The 20,351-nt window shown below is 46.2% G+C and overlaps 1 long non-coding RNA gene and 1 pseudogene across 1 annotated transcript; one reads left to right on the top strand and one right to left on the bottom strand.

The window, feature by feature from the left end:
- Window positions 1-1,069: 1,069 nt before the first annotated feature.
- Window positions 1,070-2,589, bottom strand: LOC140720603 (uncharacterized). The gene is made up of 3 exons (XR_012097223.1): window positions 2,340-2,589; window positions 2,165-2,262; window positions 1,070-1,367 (listed from the first exon to the last, which is right to left on the bottom strand). It is a non-coding gene; the product is annotated as an uncharacterized lncRNA (long non-coding RNA).
- Window positions 2,590-13,409: 10,820 nt separating this feature from the next.
- The window catches only part of LOC140720533 (butyrophilin subfamily 1 member A1-like), a 42,275-nt pseudogene continuing 35,333 nt past the window's right edge, over window positions 13,410-20,351 (top strand).

Below are 20,351 nucleotides of genomic sequence, written 5' to 3'. Positions count from 1 at the left end.
TATTTGAACTATTTTACAAATCCATACAGAGTTTCAGTAAAGACCATGTCCTCTTCCAACGAGCTTCCTCCTGAAATAAATAAAACACAGAACTCAATTGACTGACACTGACCATTGGCATTCTGACAGCTGGAACTTGAGACAGGCTATTACAAGCTGCTGAAAATTCCTATATAACACACGGGGAAAGGGGGCTACAGAACCACAGGAGAAAGTACAAGGAATTTTATGAAAATTATACCATAACTGAGAGGATGGAACTTACAGGAGAGACCAGACAGGTTGTGTATTTTTATCTGGGTACGATGTCAGGGAGAATCAGATGGAGGAATTTAAGACACCGAAGGGATTTGATGGGGTGGGAGTGGAGAAAATATGACTGCATGTGTAAGACCAAAAGCCAAAGATAAATCATCAGTTGGTCGTTAATAAATCTTACAGGAAATGTAGTGAAGAGAATGTGGAACTCACTGCCACAGGAGTGGTTGAAGTGGAGCAGCAGAGATTGAATGTAATGTGGAAGCTGCATAAACACTTGAAGGACCATGGAGTCGGGGACACTGTTACTGGCTGTGGTGAGTAGGTGGGAAGGGACTTGTGAAGCAGGGAAACTGATAGGAGAGAATGGACTGAAAAACCTGTCTATGATGAAAAATCAGATATAATCCGATGAAGAATAGTTCCAACAAAGAAAAACAGTCGGTGCCAAATTCTCTAAAACAATGAACCTGATATAAACTGATATTGATGGTAAATCTGATGTGTAGGTCACATTCTGCAATTCAACCTCAGTTCCCGCTGATCGACAGAGAGACCCACACACCCACCGCACCAGACACACTCACAGCCTGTGACTGTAACTGGGTGTTACTCTGAGTATCGGGGATATTATACGAGGGAATCACAGAAACGATCACCAGCTCAGTGCTCTGATCAGAGTAACTCATTCCCGAGAAAGTTGCAGGCTATCCTCTGATGTACAGATGTTGTGGGAGGCCGGTTTGGGACAATGACAATCCTGAACAGTCAAAACATCTGTCTGGTTTAAATCAGTTTACAACTACAGTATCTGTAAATAACAATTGATTTAAAACACAACTTTTTGTCACTGTGTACCTTTACAGAGCCAAACTGAAATCTCTCACCATGAGAAATATCACACCGTCTTTCTGATCTACCCATTCCTGTAATTTTGAGATTTCCTCCCGAATAGAATTCAGATGTTCTTGAATCTCTCGCAGATTTTTCTCCATTAGATTAAGAATCCTCTCCTCTTCTTGCCTAAGATCTTTGAGTGCACACTGCTCTCTCTCAATGAGAATCTGGTGCAGTTTGGCGATCTGGGACTGAAGGCTGTGTGATTGTTCCTGTCAAATCAAAGGAAAGGCTAGTTAGTCTTTGAGGTTATTGTATTTCTTTCTGACGTGGAAGGGTCTATTCAGCTGATTACATTTGAACCTGCTTTCAGATACTCCATGGAGCTCAACGACGAGGCTTGCATGCCTCAAGTGACTCAGACAGCTATGTTGGCTGGAGTCAGGGCTTGATGCTTTGGTTCTTGGTGGGGTCACCCATGTCAAACAGGTCAAAGGGCAGAGGCCAGACAAAGAGTCCTGCAGGTTTGCGGGTTCAGTTCAGGACCAACAACCCTGCTTGATAAAACTGATTTTCTAAAAAGAAATCATTCAACATTTGAGAGTGATAGCATTCCTAAGTCTCCCCAGCCCAGACTTGCATGATGGACAGTAGCGAAAACTGAGAAGTATATACTGTCATGTTGAGTGAAGCCCTGGACAATGCCAGAGATGGAGGACCTTCACTGCTATCCTAAACGCCAGCGGTGTAACAGACAGTAAGTAAGTGGCTCTCAGATCTTCAATCACATTCCAACACATTTCCCTGAAACGGATTTTTCCTCACTGACCCATGAACTCCCACCTAATTCACACACAACCCACCCTCACTGGGTTAATTACGGTAGTGAATTAAACGTTGAATCAGGATTCCTCAGCAATGTCGCCCACCGTGGTCACAGGGAGAACATGCAAACTCCATGCAGACAGCATAGAGAGCTCAGGCTACTGGAGCTGAGATACTCTGTATTCTGCATTGAAGAGAGCAACGCTACACAACAAGATTGTAAATTCTGCTCAGGAAGCCTCACCCGAACTCCAGAAATCTTCTCTTTCTGTTGCTGCTCCACTTTCTCAAAGTTAGATTTCCTTTTTTTGCGAGAGAGTCCAAGGAAGATTTAACCCGATCCTGGGAATTAAAGAGTGAATTGATTAAACAAAAAGATGACACAACATAAACAGACTATCGAAAGAGGGTCATTTTACCTTGTAAACTTCAACAGCTTCGTTAATCGGCAAGAAGTCATGAGACTTGTGTTCCCGCGAATCTCTACAGATCAGGCAGATCAGTGTCTTGTCCGTCTCACAGAACAGCTTCAGTTCTTCCTCATGTTCCTCGCAGTGAAGTTTACTTCCCTTCTCTTTCGGATTCAGGTTTAGTTTCCGGGCTTTCTCAGACAAATTTGCTAAGGCCCGATTGACCCTGAGGGTGCAGTCTGCAAATACCTCTCTACATTCCGGGCAGGAGTTTCTCTCCTCCCTTTCCCAACACCGTGTGATGCAGGAGCGGCAGAAGTTGTGTCCACAGTCAAGTGACACCGGATCGGTGAAGAAATCCAGGCAGATGGGGCAAATTGCCTCCTCGGTTAAACACTTGAACTGGCCTTTCGAAGCCATATTAATTTCCTGGAACAACACACACAAAATGCTGGTGGAACACAGCAGACCAGGCAGCATCTATAGGGAGAAGAGCTGTCGACGTTTCGGGCCGAGACCCTTAATTTCCTGGTTCAGGGTCCTTTCACATACGTGCAGCTTCTGAACCTCTGCAGTACCGCGATTGTCCACTAGGCGCGCTGCAGTCCCAGAGAATGAAAATTGTTCCTGCAAATGCTCAGTGGGATAGAACCACGGCAATTCCCACATTGGGGTGGGATCAGAAATATATTAAACATGTCTGAATATAAATGAAGCCCGAGAGAAAAGCCTGGTTCGGTGTAAGACCGGGGTGAAGAGGAGAAGTCCTGAAAAACGAAACAGGCAGTTGATGTTCTAGATCAAGGATCTCGACTTGCTGTCCATTCCCTTCTACAGATGCTGCCTGGCACGCTGAGTCCCTCCGGTATCGCAGATATTTATTTACTTACTTATTTGTTTGCTTGTTTATTTATTTATTTTGATCGAGAGAGATTCAGACTAGAATGTAATTCCATGAAATTGGGGACGTGGAAAGAATATTGTGCTGAGAAGGGAGGGATGCAGTGGCGATGACTAACACGTGACTGCAGGACAAAGTAAAGGACAGGACATCAGGGTGTAAAAATCAGTTTTTGGTGAAGTCCTTATTTCTCCGCCCTTCCTGTGAAAAAGCATTCTGACATTTCCCCCATGTCCGCCTGGGCTCCATTGGAAGGCCATCTCTCCCTTACTCTGGACACTGGCGACAAGTTAAATTATTTTATCAGAATGCACTTTATTCACAATAAAATATTCACAAGAATACTCTGAACCGTTCCATAGCTTTCCTTACGTATTCACACAGTTATTGTGTTACGTAGTTTTCTACTACATTCATTAAGAACAATCGGGCTGTTGTATCTCACACGGCTCCCGGGGGTGTTCACTACTGCAGTAATTGAGGTGCTTCCTCACCCAACCAGGCCGCTCCCTGTCCAGAGGCGGAAACCCCCTATACTGTACCTTCAAGGCGTTCCACGGCACGTACTCCTGCATTCTTAATGCGCCATCATCCTCTAGATGAACAAGTTTCGGGCAGACCAAAGGGCTTCATTCACCGAGCTGACACTGGATGTCGTTTTTCTGTGCGTCGCTGGAAAACAGCCCCTAGATTAGAGTGCCCTCTGTCACGCATCTTCTCGGGATGAACCGTAACACAGGCCCCGCATCTCTCTCCACATCCTGTATGCAAAGCTCCAGTCGGGAAAGAGGTGAGCGACCGTCCTTTCCCTGCTATTGTCATCTCGGGGCAGCGCATAGTGGGCGATGCTTCGGGCCTGCAGCGTGGACCAGACTGGGGAGAGGGTCCCTCACCACCCGCCAGGCAAGGTCTTGGTGCCAGTTTTGACGATGAGGCGTTTTGACAGATGATCTGGACAGGCTGCTGTGGGAACTAACACGCTGGCACCAGAACATCTGCGGATGCTGGAAATCCAAGCAACACACGCAAATTGCGAGAGGAACTCAGCAGGCCAGGCAGCATCTGTGGAAAAGAGTAAAGAGTCGAGGTTTCGGGCCGAGACCCTTCATCAGGACTACCACACTGTGTCAATCGAGTCATTCTCCCGGCTTGTCTGCAGGATGTTCGCTGCGCACACAAAACGCTGGGAATCTCAGCATCTAAGGAGAACAGGCGACGTTTCGTCAGTCATCAGGACTGGAAGCTCGGCTGTTTACTCTTTTCCACAGCTGCTGCCTGACCTGCTGAGTCCCTCATGCATCTTGCAGGGATTTCTGTGATGCGCGGGTTTCCATCACCTGCTGATCCGTCTGGATGTGCCGAGCTGACCACTTCCTGAATGACAAGTGCCCGAATGTGTTGGCCCGGAGCAACTGGGACCAAGTTCATTAACGCAACCTTCACATCCAGGAGGCAACGTTACTGCCCGGAACTTGCTCTAATTCTGAGAACAAACTCGGCGCTTCCATCAGACTGAAATCTACGGTCTGTCACTCAAGCATATTCAGAGCCGAGGAGTGAGCCCCTCCCAGTGTCAGTGGGCTGAGCGTTTGGAGTGAACAAGGGCCGGAGTTTGCAACCGGCAGCGAGTGGGTCTGGGGGGAGGCCGGAAATCGGGAGTGGCGTCTCGGGCAAAATTCATCTACACGGAAGATAGCCGGCTTCTGTTTTCCACCGCGAAAAGGGCCTGTTTTCTGCAGCTGCCTCCGAAAGCCGCCTCCTGCTGCTGGGAGCGGCCGTGCTCTCACCGATCCCCTGTGCAAACCGACAGACTGGAGGGCAAGGCAGAGCAAGCCACAAAGGCAAACACGTATTTAAGGAATTAAATTTTATTCACAATTAGCATATCTACAAAAGAGTAAAACAGTTCAAACGGCATTTTAAATTCTTAGTGCCAGATGGTCAACACATTAACACTATTTAAACCATTGCCAATCAGCTAGTCTCGGGGTAGCCGAAGAGATTGTGGAGACGTTATTGGTGATCTTTAAGTTTTCACCGGATTCCGGAGTGGTTTCGGAGGACTGGAAAATTGCAAAAGCCAGGAAATTAAAGGCCGGTTCTTCTAACTTCACTGGTCGGGAAGACGCCGGACTCCGTTATTAAGCACAAAGTATCGGACACGTAATAGGTTGGACGTCAGTCCAGCATTCAACACAATCATCACTCAGAAACTGATTGGAAAGCTGAGTCTACTGGGCCTGAACACCTCCCTCTGCAACTGGATCCTAGACTTCCTGACTGGGAGATCTCAGTCAGTCCGGATCGGGAGCAGCATCTCCAACACCATCACTCTGAGCACGGGGGCCCCCAGGGTTGTGTGCTCAGTCCACTGCTGTTCACTCTGCTGACCCACGACTGTGCTGCAACACACAGCTCGAACCACATCAGCAAGTTCGCCGATGACACGACCGTGGTGGGTCTCATCAGCAAGAACGACGAGTCAGCTTACAGAGAGGAGGTGCAGCTGCTAACGGACTGGTGCAGAGCCAACAACCTGTCTCTTAATGTGAACAAAACAAAAGAGATGGTTGTTGACTTCAGGAGGGCACGGAGCAACCACTCCCCACTGAACATCGACGACTCCTCGGTAGAGATCGTAAAGAGTACCAAATTTCTTGGTGTTCACCTGATGGAGAATCTCACCTGGTCCCTCAACACCAGCTCCATAGCAAAGAAAGCCCAGCAGCGTCTCTACTTCCTGCGAAGGCTGAGGAAAGTCCATCTCCCACCCCACCCCCCTTCCTCATCACATTCTACAGGGGTTGTATTGAGAGCATCCTGAGCAGCTGCATCACTGCCTGGTTCAGAAATTGCACCATCTCGGATCGCAAGACCCTGCAGCGGATAGTGAGGTCAGCTGAGAAGATCATCGGGGTCTCTCTTCCCGCCACCATGGACATTTACACTACACGCTGTATCCGCAAAGAAAACAGCATTATGAAGGACCCCATGCACCCCTCATTCAAACTCTTCTCCCTCCTGCCGTCTGGGAAAAGGCACCTAAGCATTCGGGCTCTCACGACCAGACTATGTAACAGTTTCTTCCTCCAAGCTATCAGACTCCTCAATACCCAGAGCCTGGACTGACACCTCGCCCTATTGTCCTGTTTATTATTTATTGTAAATGCCTGCACTGTTTTTGTGCACTTTATGCAGTCCTGGGTAGGTCTGTAGTCTAGTGTAGCTTTCCCCGTGTTGTTTTTTTTATGTAGTTCAGTTTAGTTTTTGTACTGTGTCATGTAACAACATGGTCCTGAAAAACGTTGTCTGGTTTTTACTATGCACTGTACCAGCAGTTATGGTCGAAATGACAATAAAAGGTGACTTGACTTGACTTGAAGTAGCATTATTTCCCTAAGGGGAAATCTTGCCTGACAGATCTGAAGAAGGGTTTCAGAATGAGGTTTAATATCACCGGCATATGTTGTGAAATTAGCTAACATCGGGGGCAGTACAATGTAATACATGATAATATAAGTATAAATTAAGTAAATCAATTACGGTATATATTAAATAATTAAAATAAAAATGCAAAACAGAAATAATGTAAAAAGTGAGGTAGTGTTTATGGGTTCAACGTCCATTTCAGAATCGGCTGGCAGAGGGGAAGAAGCAGTTCATGAATCGCCGTGTGTGCCTTTTCCCAAGAAGACCCCCTTCCTGACAGTAACAATGAGAAGAGGGTATGTCCGGGGTGATGGGGTCCTTTCTGAGGCACCGCTCCTTGAAGATGTCTTGGATACTACAGAGGCTAGTACCCAAGACAGAGCTGACTAATTTTGCAACTTTCAGTAGCTTGTACAGTAGCACCCCCCCCACTCCACCCCGACCTCCCCAGACCAGACAGGGATGCAGCCTGTCAGGATGCTCTCCACAGTACGTCTGTAGAAGCTTCAAGTGTTTCAGACGACATACCAAATCTCCTCAAACTCCAGATGAAATGTAGTCGCTGTCTTGCCTTCTTTATAGCTGCATCGATATGTTGGGACCAGGTTAGATTCTCAGAGATCTTGACAACCAGGAACCTGAAATTGCTCACTCTTTCCAGTTATGATCCATCTATGAGGACTGTTGTGTGTGTGCCCCACTCTCATCATAATCAGCTTTTTGGTCTTACTGACGATGAGTGCAAGGTTGTTGCTGTGACATTGCCTAGCTTGCTGGTAGATCCCACTCCTGTACAACCACTTGTCTCCATCTGAGATTCTGCCAACAATGGTTGTACAAACAGTGAATTTATATATGGCATTTGAGCTATGCCTAGCCATGCAGTCCTGGGGATAGACAGAGTAAACCTAGGGGCTGAGCACCCGTGTTGATTGTCAATGAGGAGGAGGTATTATTACCAATCCACACAGATTGTGGTCTTCTGGTTTGGAAGTCAAGGATCTAATTGCAGTGGGAGCTACAGAGGCCCAGGTTCTGTACCTTATTGATCAGGACCGTAGGAGTGATGGTGGTTAACACTGAAATATAGTCAACGAACAGCATCCTGATGTAGATGTTTGTATTGTCCAGGTGATCTCGGGCCATGTGAAGAGACATTGGGATTGTATCTGCCACAATTGGCAAATTGCAGTGGGTCCAGTTCATTGCTGAGGCAGGAGTTAATTCTGGCCATCACCAGCCTCTCAAAGCATTTCATCACTGTAGGTGTGAGTGTTACTGGATGATGCCCATTAAGGCAGCTCACACTACTCTCCTTGGGTACTGGTATAATTGTTGCCCTATTGAAGCAGGTGGGAGCTTCCAACCACAACAGTGAAAGGTCGAAAATGTCCTTGAGTACGCCTGCCAGTTGGTTGGCACAAGTTTTCAGAGTCTTACCAGGTACTCCATCAGGGCCTGCTGCCTGGTGAGGGTTCACCATCCTGAAAGACAGCCTCTGAGACAGAGATCACAGGGTCACCGGATGCAGCAGGGATCTTCACAGGTACAGATATATTCTTCCTTTCAAAGAGGGCATAGCAGGTGTTGAGCTTGTCGGGTACAGTACTGAAGCATTGGTGCGATTCATGCTATTGGGTTTTGCTTTGTAGGAAGTAATGGAATGTAACCTCCTACCTCGCTCAGAATTGTTACTTTGCTCTTGTAATAGCCTTTCACAAATCATACCTGGTTTTCCTGTACAGATCTGGGCTGCAAGATTTAAATGCCTTAGAATTAGCCCTCAAGCAGCTCTTGGTTCACCCATGGCTTTGGGACTGTACAGCAAGTTTTTTGTAGGCACCCACTCACCCACACAGGTTTCAACTGTGGCATACTCGTCCAGATTCGAAGATGAATCCCTGAATACTGTGGGGACCAAGAAGGTATGGACAAGGGAAGCTCAGGCGCGCTTACAGGACTGCTTTGAATAGGAGGGCTAGACAGTATTCAGGGATTCATCTTCGAATCAAGTACAACCAGGTATTCAGACTTTCCGAAGTGTGGTGTGGAATAGTACGATAATTCCTTTTGATCTTAGTGTAACAGTGCCGTAGTTTCCTCTGTTACTACAAGTGATTTGTTGATGATAATTATTTAGTGATTTTTTTCAAGCTTCCCTGGTTAAAATCCCCCAAAATGTTGGGGAAGGTGTAAGGTTCTGCTGTTTGGTGCATGTTGCTCACAGTGTTGAGAACACTGGGAGCCTGTTTTACATTGCCCTGAAGTGAAATGTACATTGTGACCAAATTCACCACTGAAATCTGCCACGGCGGATAAAATGGCCTGCGCTTGATTGAGAGATATTCCAGGTCTGATGAACAGAATTGAGACATCACTGAAACATTTGTGCACCAAGGGGAGTTGATCGTGAGGCATACACCACCACCTCTGCTTTTGGGAGACACAACCGTCCTATCCTGATGGTGTACAGTCAACCCGTCAATCTCAATTGCTGTGTCTGGTATGGAGGGGGTTAACCTGGAGTCTGTGAAGCACAGGATGCACGTGGTCCTAATGTCCCTATGATACAGCACGATAGCTTTGAGATCATTAGTTTTGCTAACCAGAGACAGTACATTTACCAGCAAGATAGTTGATTTGGTAGTCAACAAACCTTGTGATTTTTTAAATGCACTTGTCGCCCGAAGCAGCAATATTTCTGATGAGAAGTCATCCTCTGTTGGATTTAGACAGTGATAGATTGTTCTATTGCATTAAAATACATTTACTAACTTTACAGACCTTGGATGTAGTTGTGATTCTCTATAGCAGGAATATTTAATTGCATCCTTTGAGCTGAGCCACTTCAAGTTTGCCATTGAAGGGGACCCAGAAGGTCCGAAACGATGACTGCTTACTCGTTTCCATAGATGCTGCCTGGCCTGCTGAGTGGGTGTGTTGCTTTAGATTACCATCATCTGCAGATGTTCTTGGGCTTGTGACAAACCTATTGCACTCTTGTGGAAATAACAGGCAGGATAGACAAAAGAGAATCAGTAGATGTTGTTCACTGGGATGTTCAGAAGGCATTTGACAAGGAGCCACACATGAGGCTGTGAAACATGCCATGGTATTACAGGAAAGATACCAGCATGGAGAGGAGATTGACTGACTCTCAGGAGGCAAAGATTGGGAATAAATGGGGACTTTTCTGGTTGGCTGCTGGTGCCTAATGGGATTCACTGTGGTCGGTATCTTTTCATGTTTTATGCAAATGATATGGATGGCAGAATTGATGGTTTTGTGGGCAGGTTTACAGATAATATAAAGATAGCTGGTGCTCAGGAAGCAGGAAGTCTGCAGTAGGCCTTAGACAGATTAGCAGAATGGTCAAGGAAGTGGCAGCTGGTATATCGTGGAGGGAAGTTGATGGTGATGCATGTTGGTAGAAGGAACAAAGGAACAGACTATTAAATGGGTAGTGAATTCAGAAATCGGAGGTGAAAGGGGTCTTGTGCATTATTACCTAAAGGTTAACATGCAGGTTGCAAATACAATGCTCACGTTAATTTTGAAATGACAGGAATGTAAAAGAAGAGTTTGAATGCCGAGTCCTTATAAGGAGGTGGTCAGACCACATTTGGAATGTTGTGAGTAGTTTTGGGCTCCTTATATAAAACAGAATGTAATAGGAATGGAGAAGGACCAGAGGAGGTTCAGAAGGATGATCCTGGTCAGGAACGGGTTAGTTATGAGGAGCATTTAATGGCTCTGTGCCTTTATATACTGTAGTTTAGAAGAATGACAGGGTATCTCAATGCGACCAATCAAATATTGAATGGCCTACCTAAATAGATGAGAGGATGTCTCCAATAATGGGAGAGACTAGGATCAGGGGGCACTGACTCATAATACAAGGGCATCCCTTTAGTACAGGGGTGAGGGGGAGTTTCTTCAGCTAGGGAATTGTTAATCTGGAATTCATTGTCAAAGGCAGCTGTGGAGGACAAGTCATTTGAATCTATTTAAAGTAGAGGTTGATAGGTTCTTGATTTGTAAGGGAGTTGAAGATTACAGGAAGAAAGCAGGAGAATGGGGCTGAGAGGGGAAATAAATTTGAGTAGCAGAGCAGATTCGATGGCCTGAATAGCCTAATTCTGCTCCTATGTTCTATGGTCCTATTATCAAGTGCTGTTTGATCCTGTCTGTCATAAACTTTCGCCTCACTGATATTTGGCTGAGCCCCGGTTCCCTGTCTCCGCAGCCTCTTGTGTGACGTCACCAGAGTTTCATACAGCCACAAGATGGCGCCAGTGAACCACGGTGCCGTTGTGATAACCGCAGTCAAGACAATGAGCCCTGACGAAGAGTCTCGGCCCGAAACATCGACTGTACTTCTTCCTATAGATGCTGCCTGGCCTGCTGCGTTCCACCAGCATTTTGTGTGTGGGCTGATAATTATGTTATGATTTGAAGGACTTTTAAATGGTGTTAAAAGGGTACATCCTTTGTGGAGTTTTGTCTGTGGCTGGGTCACAGGCATAATCAATCGACAGGGGCCTCTCGCAATGCTACCTATGGCAATCAGTCTCTGCTTTTCCTTTGAATTCATCATGAGCAGCATGGCGGGAGCCTGCTGCACAGGCAACAGCTTGTGTACCGAATCATACAGCCCCGTCTTGCATACCGGCATGTGAAAGATAGGATTCGCAGGCAACAGCTTGTGTACCGTATCATACAGCCCCGTCTTGCACACCGGCATGTGAAAGATAGGATACACAGGCAACAGCTTGTGTACCGTATCATACAGCCCCGTCTTGCACACCGGCATGTGAAAGATAGGATACACAGGCAACAGCTTGTGTACTGTATCATACAGCCCCGTCTTGCACACCGGGATGTGAAAGATAGGAAGCAAATTCCATGGTCGACCTCGACCAACAGAACACCTCTCTTATTGTAACTTACAGGTTTTTTAAAACCTTGCACTGTACTTCTGTCACTAAAACATTTCACAGCCTAACAATGATAAAGCTGATTGTGATTCTCATTCTCACTTCCTTTCTTGCCTTGACAATATCCTTTCAAAACACAGTTTCTATAGGTGGCAGGGACCTTCCCACATCCCCCTTATCCCTCACCTTTCACAAAAGGTGTCAACATTTCTTTGGGGCATTGGGATGTGCAATAAATACTGGCCCCATGATCCTATAAGACCATAAGATATAAGAACAAAATTAGATCATTTGGCCCACCAAGTCTGCCCAGTCATTCAATCCTGGCTGATTTATTACCCCTCTCAACCTCATTCTCTTGCCTTCTCTCAGTAACCTTTGACACCCTGACTATTCAAGAACCTACCAACCTCCGCTTTAAATAAACTCAGTGACTTGCCTTCCACAGCCATCTACGGCAATGAATTTCTCAGATTCACTACCCTCTGGCTAAAGGAATTCCTTTATGTTTTGAATTGATGCCCCTCTATTCTGAGGCTGTGCCCTTTTGGGCCTAGACTAACATTATAGGAAATACCGCCAGTCTGGTTCAACACGTGTGTGGATGAGGCCCACATGGTGTGACAACCTCCCAGGATGGGACGCCAAAGGCAGTGTAGGAAACAGCAGGTGTCCATGCTGGGTTGGGAGATGACCCCTCCCATTGGCTCTGCTCTCTGCCCGGTGCAAGGCGAGCTGATTTGCGTTCGTCTGCTGAACCGGTGTGGGATGAGGAACTGCTGAGTGCTTGTTCTTGGAGACACATGGCTCGAGGCCAGCATCCCATGCACCAACAACCTACAGGCCATGCCACTCACAGACCTGGGGTGAATTATTTGTTGTGACTGTGTTTTCCTGCTAGTGTATTGACATGTGCATTGTGCTGTGTGTGACTGTATGTTCCGTTTTGCAGAGAATGCCATTTCGATCGGCTGTATTCTTGTGTAAGGCTGAATGACAATGAATGGAATTTGAAACTGCTCACTCTTTCCACTGCTGAACCCTCGATGACGAGCCGGTGTGTGATCTTCTTACTCCCGGATGGGGTGGGGTGGGGTGATGTGAGAAGCTGGGATTTGGCGGGCAGAGGAGGCTGAGAAAGAAGGACGCTGACAGGAGAGGACAGTGGACCTTGGAAGAAAGGGAAAGAAGTGGGAAACCAGGGGGAGGAGATAAGCAGGTCATGTCACTGGGAGAAGGCCATCAGAATACAGGAAATCAAAGGGAGATAAACAATGTGGCTGTGAACCTGTACCTGTGGTGTGCTGTTCTGTGAGCTAAACAGATTCTACCATTTACCTGCACACTATTCCCAGTCCTGATGAAGGGTCTTGGCACGGAACATCGACTGTTTATTCATTTCCTTAGATTCTGCCTGGCATCCAGCACTTTGTGTGTTACTCTGGATTTCCAGCATCTGCAGAATCTCTGGTTTTGTTTCATAGAACATTACAGCACAGAAACAGGCCTTTTGGCCCTTCTTGGCAGTACCAAACCATTTTTCTGCCTAGTCCCACTGACCTGCACCTGGACCATATCCCTCCATACCCCTCTCATCCATATACCTGTCCAATTTTTTCTTAAATGTTAAAAGTGAGCCTGCGTTCACCACTTCAGCTGGCGGCTCATTCCACAGTCCCACCGCTCTCTGTGTGATGAAGCCCCCCCTAATGTTCCCTTTATACACAGAGAATTGAAACTTCGATTCCAACTAATCTGAAAAGGAGGATGTTATTGAAATGTTGATAAATTAACAAGTTTAACTGTAAGAAACAAAGTTTGCGTGTCTGTGGACCCTGCTCCGTCCCTATCACTAGTATGCTTTCACTTTCCCCGACACGCCCTGGCCAGTGGAGAAGCGGCCGCTCCCGGGTTTGATCGGGTGAGTGGGGCTGGGGAGGCGCCTGGACAAAGAGGGTCACTTTCAAATTTCCCAGCGGGGCTCCGTGAAAGGGAGACCCGCGGTCTCCCCCCTTCCTCACCCCGAAGGCGGCTCTGGCCGAGACTTCGCTTCGTTCGCAGAGCTGGGAGCCGCCCAGTGTCAGGGAGGCGGAAGTCGGGCACTAGATTGTGCAGAGATCGCGGCGCAGAGTTTCAGTCTGGGCCGGGAGGATTTTCGCTGAGAAGCCGCGATGGCGTTGATCCACTTGGTGACTGGGAAGAGCGGGTGGAAGGGCTTTTAACCTGTAAAGTGGTAAGAGTTGAGGAGTTGTAGTGAGTGGGGGAGGGTGGTGATACTGCGCAGACTCCAACGTTTCGGTTCAGGAGCACCGCAGTAAAAAAACAAGTAACTTCAGTCGGGCTGGCGAGAGAGTGGGAATAAAGTTGTTTTTTTTTAATGAACATCAAAAGAAAGTTTATTTAAATCAAATATAAAAGGAAGAAACAGTGCAAAGATTTTATAGCACACACACAAAATTGGGCAGGAAGTCAGGAAGAAACTATGGAGGGGAGTACAAAGTCGACGGTTCGGGGCCGATACCCTTCATCAGGGCGGGAATAGAAGAGACCAGAAGCCCGAATATATAAGTGGGGTGCGGGGAGAGTGAGGAGTACAAGCCAGCAGGTGGGAGGAAAGGTGGATGTGTGGGTTAGGGACGGAGACGGGACGAAATAAGAAACTACGAGATGATTGGACCATTTCCGATACCCCTCCCCTTCCTTGATATCTCTGTCTGACCCTGGGGACAGATTGCCTACTAATCTATTACAAACACACGGACTCTCATCGCTACCTGGACCGTACCTCCTCCCACCCTATTGTAAAAATGCTGTCCCCTTCCCTCAATTCCTCTGTCTCCGCAGTATCTGCTCTCAGGATGAGGCTTTTCATTCCAGAGCAACTGAACTTGCTCAGGTGTCAGATCTCTCAGTGAGAGAGCATTTTGGAGATAGTGATTACAATTCTATCTCCTTTACCATAGATTCAGAAAGGGACAGGAATAGACAAGTTAGGAAAGCATTTAATTGGAATAAAGGGAAATATGAGGCTACCAGGCATGAACTTGGAAGCATAACTTGGAAACAGATGTTCTCAGGGAAACGTACGGAAGAAATGTGGCAAATGTTCAGGGGTTATTTGCATGGAGTTCTGCACATGTACTTTCCAATGAGACAGGGAAAGGATGGTAGGGTACAGGAACCATGGTGTACAAAGGCTGTTGTTAACCTGGTCAAGAAGAAAAGAAGAGCTTACGAGAGGTTCAAAAAACCGGGTAATGATGGAGATCTAGAAGATTATAAGGCTAGCAGGAAGGAGCTTAAGAATGAAATTAGGAGAGCCAGAAGGGGCCATGAGAAGGCCTTGGCAGACAGTATTAAGGAAAACCCCAAGGCATTCTACAAGTTTGTGAAGAGCTGGAGAATAAAACGTGAGAGAATAGGACCAATCAAGTGTGACAATGGAAAAGTGTCTATGGAACTGGAGGAGGTAGTGGAGGTACTTAATGAATACTTTGCTTTAGTATTCACTACGGAAAGCGATATTGGAGACTGTAGGGAGACTTACAGTGGACTGAAAAGCTTGAGCATGTAGATATTAAGGAAGAGGATGTACTGGAGCTTTTGGAAAGCATCAAGTTGGATAAGTCACCAGGACCAGACGAGATGTACCCCAGGCTACTGTGGGAGGCGAGCGAGGAGATTGCTGAGCCTCTGGCGATGATCTTTGCATCATCAATGGGGACAGGAGAGGTTCTGGAGGATTCGAGGGTTGTGGATGTTGTTCCCTTATTCAAGAAAGGGAGTAGAGATAGCCTAGGAAATTATACACTAGTGAGTTTTACTTCAGTATTTGGTAAATTGATGGAGAAGATCCTGAGAGGCAGGATTTATGAACATTTGGAGAGGCATAATATGATTAGTAATAGTCAGTATGGCTTTGTGAAAGGCAGGTCGTGCCTTATGAGCCTGGTTGAATTTTTTGAGGATGTGACTAAACACATTGATGAGGGTTGAACAGGAAATGTAGTGTATATGGATTTCAGCAAGGTATTTGATAAAGTACCCCATCCAAGGCTAATTGAGAAAGTAAGGAGGTATGGGATCCAAGAGGATGTTGCTTTGTGGATCCAGAACTGGCTTGCCCACAGAAGGCAAAGAGTGGTTGTATTTGGGTCATATTCTGTATGGAGGCCTGTGACCAGTGCTGTGCCTCAGGGATCTGTTCTCGGACCCCTACTCTTAGTGATTTTTATAAATGATCTGGATGAGGAAGTAGAGGGATGGACTAGTAAATTTGCTGATGACACAAAGGTTGGGGTGTTGTGGATAGTATGGAGGGCTGTCAGAGGTTACAACGGGACAATGATAGGATGCAAAACTGGGCTGAGAAGTGGCAGATGGAGTTCAACCCAGATAAGAGTGCGGTGGTTCATTTTGGTAGGTCAAATGTGATGACAGAATACAGTATTAACGGTGAGACTCCTGGCAGTGTGGGGGATCAGAGGGATCTTGGTGTCCGAGTCCACAGGACACTCAAAGCTGCTACTCAGCTTGACTCTGTGGTTAAGAAGGCATACGGTGCCGAAGGGCCTGTATTGTGCTGTTGGTTTTCCATGTTTCTATATTTCGTAACAAAGGAGATGTCCTCCATCTTAAAAGAACTGGGATTTTCTTCCTCGCCATCAATGCTGCCATCAACCGCATCTCTTTTATTTCACACACGTCTGCTCTCACTCCATCCTCCCGCCACCGTATCAGGGATAGGGTTCCTTTTGTCCTCACCTACCACCCCACCAGCCACCGCAACCAGCATATAATTCTCCATACCTTCCACCATCTCCAACGAGATCGCACCACAAAACACATCTTTCCCTACCCCCTCTCCCACAATTTCTGCTCTCCGCAGGGATCCCTTATCTATTACAAGACTCCCTTATCTATTTGTCCCTCCCCACTGCTATCCCTCCTGGCACTGATCCTTGCAAGCAGAACAAGTGCTACACCTGCTCCCTCACTACCCTTGAGGGCCCCAAACAGTCCTTCCAGGTGAGGCCACACTTCACCTGTGAGTCTATCAGGGTCATATATTTTGTCCAGTACGCTCAGTGTGGTATTCTGTATATCAGTGACACCCAACACAGACAGGGAGACTGTTTCGCCGAGCAGGATCTCCCAACAGCCACCCATTTTCATTCCACTTCCCATTTCAGTTCCGGTATGACCATCCGTGGCCTCCTACACTGTCGTGATGAGGCTGCTAATTTTTGGACCTTTGCTGTTTCCTAGCCTTTGGCCCTCCCTCTCTGATATCACTGTTGCCCATCTCTTCCCCTTGATAAAAATAATGCCTTTTGTTTTCAGCAAACATGCTGTGATAGAAAGTGAATGGCGGTGGATTTGTAAAGTTAGAAAAACAAATGCAGAACATTAACACAGACAAAATTTGGAATGTTTGTGAATATTATTGAACAAGGTTGCTAAAGGATGTTGTCATTCAATTAAACATTGCACAAGATAAAATAATGGTAATATCTGTATGTTAATGTATGCAAAATATAATGATTCATATTCAAAAACCATGCAATTTTTTTTACTAGGGGATCTTTGTTTTCCACCCATCTCACAAACATGGAACAAATATATCTCGCTGTGTGTTTACTTCCAGTGGTTCTCTATTCTGCACATGGTAAGCACCTCTGGCATTCATTTATTTTACATTATTAGTGGACAGTGTTTCAAAGTCTAACGAATAATTGAGTCATAGTGTTACAGAACACTGCAGCAGAGAAACAGACCCTTCGACCCATCTGATCTCTGCCAAACTGTTATGCTGCTTAGTCCCATTGACTGCACATGGAGCAAAACCCTCTATACCCCTCCCATCCATTTATGTGTCCAAATTGTAAAAATATTACAATCCAACCTGCATCCACCACTTCTCTGGTAGCTCATTCCACACTCGCGCCACCCTCTGAGTGAAGAAGTAGTTTCCACTTAAATATTTCACCATTCACCCTTAGCAGATGACATCTAATTCTAGCCTCACTACACCTCAGTGGAAAAAGCCAGCTTGCATTTACCCTCTGTGTACCTCACAATTTTGTATGCCGCTGTCAAATCTCCAATCATTCTCATCTGTTCCATGAAAATAAGTCCTAACCTATTCACTCTATCTCTAACTCATGGCCTTGAGTCCTGGCAACATCTCTGTAAAAGTTTCTCTGTACTCATTCAGTCTTATTGATATCCACGACCAGAACTACACACAATAATTTTGCCCTACCAACGTCTTATACAACTTCAACATGACACCCTAACTCCTTTTCTCAATACTCTCTGTATTAAGACCCAATCGTGCTGCTGCCATCAGGTAGAAGGTAGAAGAGCCTCAGGACTCGCACCACCAGGTTCAAGAGTAGTTACCACCCCTCAGCCTTCAGGGTCTTGACTAAAAGGGAATAGCCACACTCAACCTCACTTGCCCCAATAATTGAAATGAACCCACAACCAGTGATCTCACTTTCAAGGACTTTTTATCTTATGTTCTCGAAGTCAAATTTATTGTCAGATAGATAGATAGATAGATAGATAGATAGATACTTTATTCATCCCCATGGGGAAATTCAACTTTTTTCCAATGTCCCATACACTTGTTGTAGCAAAACTAATTACATACAATACTTAACTCAGTAAAAAATATGATATGCATCTAAATCACTATCTCAAAAAGCATTAATAATAGCTTTTAAAAAGTTCTTAAGTCCTGGCGGTAGAATTGTAAAGCCTAATGGCATTGGGGAGTATTGACCTCTTCATCCTGTCTGAGGAGCATTGCATCGATAGTAACCTGTCGCTGAAACTGCTTCTCTGTCTCTGGATGGTGCTATGTAGAGGATGTTCAGAGTTATCCATAATTGACCGTAGCCTACTCAGCGCCCTTCGCTCAGCTACCGATGTTAAACCCTCCAGTACTTTGCCCACGACAGAGCCCGCCTTCCTTACCAGCTTATTAAGACGTGAGGCGTCCCTCTTCTTAATACTTCCTCCCCAACACGCCACCACAAAGAAGAGGGCGCTCTCCACAACTGACCTATAGAACATCTTCAGCATCTCACTACAGACATTGAATGACGCCAACCTTCTAAGGAAGTACAGTCGACTCTGTGCCTTCCTGCACAAGGCATCTGTGTTGGCAGTCCAGTCTAGCTTCTCGTCTAACTGTACTCCCAGATACTTGTAGGTCTTAACCTGCTCCACACATTCTCCATTAATGATCACTGGCTCCATATGAGGCCTAGATCTCCTAAAGTCCACCACCATCTCCTTGGTCTTGGTGATATTGAGACGCAGGTAGTTTGAGTTGCACCATATCACAAAGTCCTGTATCAGTTTCCTATACTCCTCCTCCTGTCCATTCCTGACACACCCCACTATGGCCGTGTCATCAGCGAACTTCTGCACATGGCAGGACTCCGAGTTATATTGGAAGTCTGATGTGTACAGGGTGAACAGGACCGGAGAGAGTACAGTTCCCTGCGGCGCCCCTGTGCTGCTGACCACCGTGTCAGACCTACAGTCTCCCAACCGCACATACTGAGGTCTATCTGTCAAGTAGTCCACTATCCAATCCACCATGTGAGAGTCTACTCCCATCTCCGTTAGTTTGTGCCTTAAGATCTTGGGCTGGATGGTGTACAGCAAGCCTGAGATTCATTTATTTATTCTATTTATTTGTATCTGCAGTTGCACAGTTTGTTACCTTCTGCACTCTGGTTTATTCTTCATTGATCCTGTTACAGAATCTGAATGAGATTATCGCCAGCATACGTAGAGAAATTTGTAAACTTTGCGGTAGTAGTACAATGCAATAGCAGGGGCATCGAGATGGAGCTCTTCAGAGACCGTGTTAGAGAGCTGCAGCTCGGTGACCTTCAGCTTGTTAGGGAAAGTGAAGCAGTGATAAACAGAAGCTACAGGGAGGTAGTACCCCAAGGTTACAGGAGACAGATAACTGGGTGACTGTCAGGAGAGGGAAGGGAAGCACCCCTAGGGCCGTACCCCTCAACAATAAGAACTCCATTTTGAGTACTGTTTGGTGGGGTGGAACCTGCCTGGGGGAAGCAACAGTGACCGTGCCTCTGGCACAAATTCTGGCCCTGTGGCTCAGAAGGATAGGGAACCAAAGAGAATGGCAGCAATAATAGCGGACTCGATAGTCAGGGAGACAGATCGGTGATTCTGTGGATGCAAAAAGGACACTCGGATGGTAGGTTGCCTGCCAGGTGCCAGAGTCTGCCACGTTTCTGACGCATCCACAATATCCTGAAAAGGGAGGTGGAGCTGCCAGAAGTTGTGGTACATATTGGTACTAATGACATAAGTAGAAAAAGGAAGGAGATCCTGAAAAAAGAATACAGAAAGTTCAGAAGGAACATATAGTACAGCACTGTATAGGCCCTTCGGCCCACAATGTTGTGCCAACCCTTAAACCCTGCCTCCCATATAATCCTCCACCTTAAATTCCAACATATACCTGTCTAGTAGTCTCTTAAATTTCACTAGTGTATTTGCCCCCACCACTGACTCAGGCAGTGCATTCCATGCACCAACCACTCTCTGAGTAAAAAACCTTCCTCTAATATCCCCCTTGAACTTCCCACCCCTTACCTTAAAGCCATGTCCTCTTGTACTGAGCAGTGGTGCCCTGGGGAAGAGGCACTGGCTGTACACTCTATCTATTCTGCTTAATAACTTGTATACCTCTATCATGTC

The sequence above is a fragment of the Hemitrygon akajei genome, chromosome 2 (assembly GCF_048418815.1).
Source record: "Hemitrygon akajei chromosome 2, sHemAka1.3, whole genome shotgun sequence".
NCBI classification, from domain to species: Eukaryota; Metazoa; Chordata; class Chondrichthyes; order Myliobatiformes; family Dasyatidae; genus Hemitrygon; species Hemitrygon akajei.
Note: the sequence above shows the minus strand (reverse complement) of the source record. Positions and strands in the feature narration are given on the sequence as shown.